The sequence below is a fragment of the Gadus macrocephalus genome, chromosome 17, assembly GCF_031168955.1.
Source record: "Gadus macrocephalus chromosome 17, ASM3116895v1".
Taxonomy (NCBI): Eukaryota; Metazoa; Chordata; class Actinopteri; order Gadiformes; family Gadidae; genus Gadus; species Gadus macrocephalus.
In genome coordinates, this window is record NC_082398.1 from 8,278,937 (window position 1) to 8,286,436 (window position 7,500).

The following is a 7,500-nucleotide window of genomic DNA, read 5'->3' on the forward strand; positions in this document are numbered from 1 at the left end:
GTATCGGGTAGACGGTCTCTCTGGTCCCGTATGATGTAGAAGGTCTCTCTGGTCCCGTGTGGTGTAGACGGTCTCTCTGTTCCCGTGCGGTGTAGATGGTCTCTCCGGTCCCGTACGGTGTAGACGGTCTCTCTCTGCTCAGAAAGGTCCCGTACGGTGTAGACGGTCTCTCTCTGCTCAGAAAGGTCCCGTACGGTGTAGACGGTCTCTCCGGTCCTGTACGGTGTAGACGGTCTCTCTCTGCTCAGAAAGGTCCCGTACGGTGTAGACGGTCTCTCCGGTCCTGTACGGTGTAGACGGTCTCTCTCTGCTCAGAAAGGTCCCGTACGGTGTAGACGGTCTCTCTCTGCTCGGAAAGGTCCCGTACGGTGTAGACGGTCTCTCCGGTCCCGTACGGTGTAGATGGTCTCTCTGCTCAGACAGGTCTCACACTGGGAAGACATACACATCAATTCACATTCACCGGCGAGACACATGAATAGATGTACGTGCGCAAACACAAACCACACACACACTTCACGTGTAAATGCAAATCCCCGGACACACACGGAGCGGTGGTCTGAGGTGCGTGGTGCTGGGGGGGCCGGGTCTCCCATCGGGACGGGGGTGTTGGGTTGAGGACCAGGACAGAACCGAGGGGAACCGAGCGGAACTGGGCGGGACCGGCTGAACCAGCAGCTTTGGGTCTTTTGTAACCGGGCTGGGAACCCAGAACACAGGGCGGAGCCTGTGTGTGTGTTTGAGCGTGTGTGTGTGTGTGTGTGTGTGTGTGTGTGTGTGTGTGTATCGGTCGGTATGTGTGTGCGCATTCTGTGTTTGCAGTCTTTGGTGTTTGATGTGTGTGTATATGTGTGAGAAACTGGGTGGTGGCGTGCGTGTGCACGTGGGTGTGCACGTGGGTGTGCGTGTGACAGCAACTCGGTTGACATTGTTGTTTTTTTCAAACAAACTTTTTGTGCTTGACCGCCTTTGTTGTATATATATGTGTGTGTGTGTGTGTGTGTGTTTGAGAAATCGGGCATCAAGGGACTAAAGAATGTTTGCCAGTGTGTGTGTGTGTGTGTCAGTATGTGTGTGACCATGCTCCTCGGCATGTGATTGTCATCGTTGAGGTTGGGTGTGTGAATGTGTTTTAGTATGTCGCCGTTGTTTGTCGTTGTGTGTGCGCGCGCGCGCGTGTGTGTGTGAGAGAGAGACCGGTGTGTGTGTGTGTGTGTGTGTGTGTGTGTGTGTGTGTGTGTGTGTGTGTGTGTGTGTGTGTGTGTGTGTGTGTGTGTGTGTGTGTGTGTGTGTGTGTGTGTGTGTGTGTGTGAGACAGCGGATGACAGATGGCCTGCAACGTGGTGTCTGCAGGATGAATGAGGTGAGGGACAGAGACGGATAGGCCTTTATCCCTCTGTCACAATCCCTCTTTCTCTCTCTCTCTCCTCCCTTTCTCCGCCTGTCTGGATGATGCACTGCCTCTTGTTCTGTCGCTCGGAGGAGGAGAGGAAGGGGGAGAGAAAGAGAGGGAGAGAAAAGAAGAAAAAATTGCATTCATCTGGCATCAATGTTTTCTTCAAGGGACACCCCTCCCCCTCCTCCTTCTCCTCCCCCCCTCTTCTCCTCCCCTGATGTTGTCACCCTCACTTTCCTCCGATTCCCTTGGCCTTCCTCCTCCTCCTCCTATCCTCTTTTTGTCTGCCTGTCATTCTCTCACCTCTTCCTCTTTCACTGCTTCTCCCCCTTCGCTCTCCTCTCATTTCCCGTCTTCCTCATCCCTTCTCCTCCTGTCCTTTCGCTCGTCTCTTCTATCCTCTCTTTTAACCTTCTCTCTGGTCTCCTCTTATCTCCTGTCTTCTTGTCTTTCTCCTCCTATTATTTCTCCATGTCCATTTCCATCTCTCTTTCTCTAAATCTCTCTAACACTAATAATAATCTCCTCAGTGTACAAATGTGCTTATTGGTGTGTTTATTTGCATGTGTAATTTTGTACGCGTGTGTGGTAAATGGACTGCATTTATATCAAGCTTTTATCCAAAGCGCTTCACAATATTACCTAACATTCCCCCAGTCATGCAAACATTCACACACTGACGACGGAGTCTACCACGACAGGCGACAGCCAGCTCGTCGGGAGTAGTTAGGGTTACGAGCCTTGCTCAGGGACACCTCGACACCGTCAGCTAGGAGGAGCCGGGGTTTGAACTAGCAACCTTGCGGTTACCAGCCAACCCGCTCTATTTTCTGAGCAACTGCCGCCCATATGCATAAATTAACACAGCCTTAACCAGACACTTTTAGGCTGACTTGTATGTGAATGTGTGTCTCCTCTCTCTCCTTTATATTTGCCATAAAGACTGCCACCAATGTATACAATACAATATTCATTGGGAGAGGATTTCATTATTTGTTTTGATTTAACTTAGAATCTGGAGGTAGACCATATTGGCACCCCCTCCGCTCTACAAATACAGTCGTCATGGAGACAGAAAGATGGGGTGAGAGAGGGAAAGAGAGTGATGTTGAGAAAGATTCAGAAGGAAAGACAAAGAGGGGAAGAAAGGAGAGGAGAGAGATTGAAAGAGATTTTTGGTGTGTTTTATTCTTCAGATCTACTCTCCTATATTTAGAACTGTAATATCTCTAGTTGCTTCAGACTGTGTGTGTGTGTGTGTGTGTGTGTGTGTGTGTGTGTGTGTGTGTGTGTGTGTGTGTGTGTGTGTGTGTGTGTGTGTGTGTGTGTGTGTGTGTGGTTGCACTATGCGGTTTGGATAAGTGCTTGCAACAGTAGAGTTCCACTCATCCCAGTCCTCTCTTTGTTATGCCACACAAACATTCCTCTACCACGCACTAGTTTGTATGTGTGTGTGTGTGTGCTTTCTTCTTTCCATTCCTTTGGTTGACCACAGAAGAAGAAATTCCATCCATTCATATTTCTAATAGTCTCTCTCTTTTTTCTCTCTCTCTGTTCTGGGCTTTAGAATATTTTTGCTTCACTAGGCTTTATCTATAAGTGTTTTTCAAAATAAGAGTCCGGTAGAATAAATGATCTAGGCATAGAATAACCCTCACTAGGCATTATGTTTGAGTTTCGGGTCCCGGAGAACAAAGCCACCGCCACCACATTCACATGGAGTTGACTCCTCTCCAAGGGAGGAGCAGGTTGGGGAGGAGGAGAGAGGAAGAATGGGGGAGGTAGGGGGAAGAGGTACAATGGGGATGGAGGAGATGGGGGAGAAATCAGGGATGTGCAGAGGTTCTCTCATCTAATTTCTAATATTTGTACAAATTTATTGCGAAACAACCTCCTAATTTATCTTAATTCTGAACCTTGACAAATCGCCTGTCTTTGGCTGTGTGTGTGTGTGTGACTTTTGCCCTTCTCAGTAAACACACAAGGAAGGATGAGACGATGACCAGAAAGAGACGAGGAGAGAGTGTTGGTGTGAGAGAGAGAGAGAGAGAGAGAGAGAGGGGGAGAGGGAGAGAGAGAGGGAGGGAGGGAGGAACAGGGGGAGAGACCGAGAGAGAGCGTAAGTGATGGACAGAGAGAGGGGAGGTCTGACCACAGCGAGGAACATGGCTTGAATGTGTTGATGGAGGGCAAAGGAAGTGAGAGAAAGAGAGAAAGAGTGCAGTCAGGTGAAAACGATGGAGCGCTGAAACAGACAGACAGGGTGGTCTCTCTCTCTCCTCTCTCTCCTTTCTCCCTCATCCCCTCTCTCTCCTCTCTATCTCCTCCTCCTTCCCTCTCTCTCCTCCCTACCCTTTCACTCCACTCCCCCCAGGAGGGTTGACACTTCCCTTGGTCTGTCTGACCGCTCTCAGAAGGGGGGAGACGGAAAGAGGGGGATGAAAGAGAGAGAGGAGGGGATGAGCACCAGACAGACATGTAAATGCTCACCCCGTTGATCTTTTGGGGAGAGAAGAAGACACACGCACACACACACACACGCACACGCACACGCACACACACACACACACGCTCTCTAACATCCAGAAGAGAGACACTGAGGGCTGAAAGTTTATTTGCCGTCAGCATCAAGTTGGCTAGCGCCTTGGCATGCAACAGGCGTGCACACGCATGCACTAACACGCATGCACTAACACGCATCACACCGCACACACACACACACACACACACACACACACACACACACACACACACACACACACACACACACACACACACACACACACACACACACACACACACTCTCATAGTTAGCACAGAGACAGGAGCTAGCGGCTGAGCTCTTAATGGTTGAAGTCCTTGACACATCATCCTATCTGGACGGGTGTGTTCTCTGTCTCCCTCTCACTCTTTTCAGTCTCACTCTCTCTCACCATACCTCCCCGTCTGTCTCTGAAGTCACTGTAAGTTGCTTTGGATAAAAGTGTCTGAAAGTAATTCAATTAACTTCTGTTTTTGTCAGAGCACAAACAAGATTAAATACACAGAGACACAGTTAACTAAATGTCTCTCTCTCTCTCTCTCTCTCTCTCTCTCTCTCTCTCTCTCTCTCGGTGCAGAGGGAGGTCAGTAGAAGAGAGGATATATGGGGACTAGGGAGGGCTGAGAACCTACACACTGACCCCCTTACACACCTTATCTGATCCAACACACACGCACAGCGTTCTTGGAGTGCTCATTGTCCAAACAAAAGATGAAATCACTGTAGCAAAATATCAATACTCGTGTGTGTGTGAGCGAGAGTGTGTGTGTGTGTGTGTGTGTGTGTGTAGTGGCTTGTGACTCCTGAAGTGTTTTTTAAGGATGCTTGTGTGTACACGTAACTTATCAGAAGGAAAGTGTGACTAGGTTGGATGATGGATGTGCGTGTGTGGAAAAATAGATGCTATTTATTTATTTATACTGACGTGTTTGTGGACTTCTGTGTGTGTGTGTGTGTGTTTGAATCTGTGTGCTTTAAAGTGTTTGCGTGGGTGTGTGGGTGGGTGTGCTTACAAATGGGTGTGTGTGTGTTTGTGCATGTGTGCTTTTAAGTATGTGTGTGTGTGTGTGTGGGTGTGTGTTTGCACCTTCTGTCACCTTCCGGTGCTGTCTGCGGCTGGACGGCTTATCTCCGAGACGACGGGTTAGACCGCGGTCAGAGCAACAGAGCTGTTCCTGTAATCTGATTGGCCAGAAGGGGAGTGGTACTCCTGAACTTCCGACCAATGGTCAAGCAGCGGTCAGGAGGGAGAGTGAGAGGGTGCATGCTGGGGTCAAGGTGGTGCGCCACACACACACGCACACACGCACACACGCACACACGCACACACAGACACACGCACACACGCACACACGCACACACGCACACACGCACACACAGACACACGCACACACAGACACACACACGCACATGCGCACACGCACACACATTCTTGAAGTACGTGTAATGCTTTTGACTCAAATTATTATTCTACAACAACTCTGGTAATCACTAGAAACACATATGGTGTGTATGATGGGAGGGGGGTGTTGGGAGGGGGTCGGGACATTGTTTTGCTCTGGGTCTCGACCCCCGTGTCCGAGCTACGACCTTTACGTACTTCCCTTCCTGTTTGCTTGTGTGTGTGTGTGTGTGTGTGTGTGTGTGTGTGTGTGTGTGTGTGTGTGTGTGTGTGTGTGTGTGTGTGTGTGTGTGTGTGTGTGTGTGTGTGTGTGTGTGTGTGTGTGTGTGTGTGTGTGAACTCTATGGTCAAGTCAGTTCCCCCAACAACTCTCACCTTTCATGGGTTTCCTGTGTAGAGAGAAAGAGGGACACACACACACACTCACACACACAGTGAGTGAGGGAGCTGTTGAACCCCTTTTTTTGTATGCATGCATTATTTTGAAGGTTGATGATCTATTCACCGTCATTAGGATTACCGTCCAATGTCAGTTCAACGTAAGGGCTGGAAGCTTCGGACTTGGAGTCGAACCCTAAGAGACCATTACCAATGATGTCACGATCTGATCTCCCCCTCCTTAGCAGTTTGGTCTCTCTACCTCTCTTTCTGTCTCTCCCACTGTATGTATGTGTGTCTTTCTCTCTCACTTCCTTGCTCTTTATACCTCTCTTTCTCTTTCCTTGTGTGTGTGTGTGTGTGTGTGTGTGTGTGTGTGTGTGTGTGTGTGTGTGTGTGTGTGTGTGTTGCGTCTCTCGCTCGCTCTCTCTACGTCTCCATTTCTTTTTCTGTATCTCTACCTCTCTTTCTCTCTCTCCCTCTGTGTGTCTGTCCGTCTCTCTGTCTGTCTGTCTGTCCGTCTCTCTGTCTGCCTGTCTCTCTCTGTGTGTGTCTGTCTCTCTCTCTCTCTCTCTCTGTCTCTCTGTCTCTCTGTCTCTCTGTCTCTCTCTCTCTCTCTCTCTCTCTCTCTCTCTTTCTCTCTGTGTCTCTCTCTCTCTGTGTAGTGTCTAATTGACAGCTCAGACCCTTGGTTGAACCAACGGCACTCTTAACTGCCTATCTATCTCACCCTCTTACTCTCTCTTTTCCTGTCTCTGTGTCTCTGTCTCTCTCTCTCTCGCTCTGTCTCTATTTACTTTCCTGATGAGTAGGGTTGGAAAAGTTATGTGTGTGTGTGTGTGTGTGACAGTAAGGTTGTTCTGCGTTTTGAGTCCAACAGTAGCCAGAGAGTTTTGACCCCTGATAACCTATTCCTTTGACCTCTGACCCCAACCTTTTAAGAAGTGTTTTATCATGATGCTTTTCAACGCGTTCTCTGTTTGCTTGTATGCTGTATCATAACCAGTATGTTATCCTGATGGCTGTACCTTTACCAGTATGTTATCCTGATGGCTGTATTCTAACCTGTGTGTTAGCCTGTTAGCCTGGTGGCTGTGTTCTAACCTGTGTGTTAGCCTGTTAGCCTGGTGGCTGTGTTCTAACCTGTGTGTTAGCCTGTTAGCCTGGTGGCTGTGTTCTAACCTGTGTGTTAGCCTGTTAGCCTGGTGGCTGTGTTCTAACCTGTGTGTTAGCCTGTTAGCCTGGTGGCTGTGATCTAACCTGTGTGTTAGCCTGTTAGCCTGGTGGCTGTGATCTAACCTGTGTGTTAGCCTGTTAGCCTGGTGGCTGTGATCTAACCTGTGTGTTAGCCTGTTAGCCTGGTGGCTGTGTTCTAACCTGTGTGTTAGCCTGTTAGCCTGGTGGCTGTGTTCTAACCTGTGTGTTAGCCTGTTAGCCTGATGGCTGTGTTCTAACCTGTGTGTTAGCCTGTTAGCCTGGTGGCTGTGTTCTAACCTGTGTGTTAGCCTGTTAGCCTGGTGGCTGTGTTCTAACCTGTGTGTTAGCCTGTTAGCCTGGTGGCTGTGATCTAACCTGTGTGGTAGCCTGTTAGCCTGGTGGCTGTGATCTAACCTGTGTGTTAGCCCGTTAGCCTGGTGGCTGTGTTCTAACCTGTGTGTTAGCCTGGTGGCTGTGTTCTAACCTGTGTGTTAGCCTGGTGGCTGTATTCTAACCTGTGTGTTAGCCTGTTAGCCTATACGCCTGCTTCCTGCTTTGTCGTGCTTGACTCTATGTGTTGAGGAA

General features: G+C 49.1%; 1 protein-coding gene across 4 annotated transcripts in view; it reads left to right on the forward strand.

The window, feature by feature from the left end:
* Positions 1–7,500, forward strand: part of exoc6b (exocyst complex component 6B) — a 51,050-nt gene that overhangs the window by 36,992 nt on the left and 6,558 nt on the right. The window lies entirely within an intron of this gene.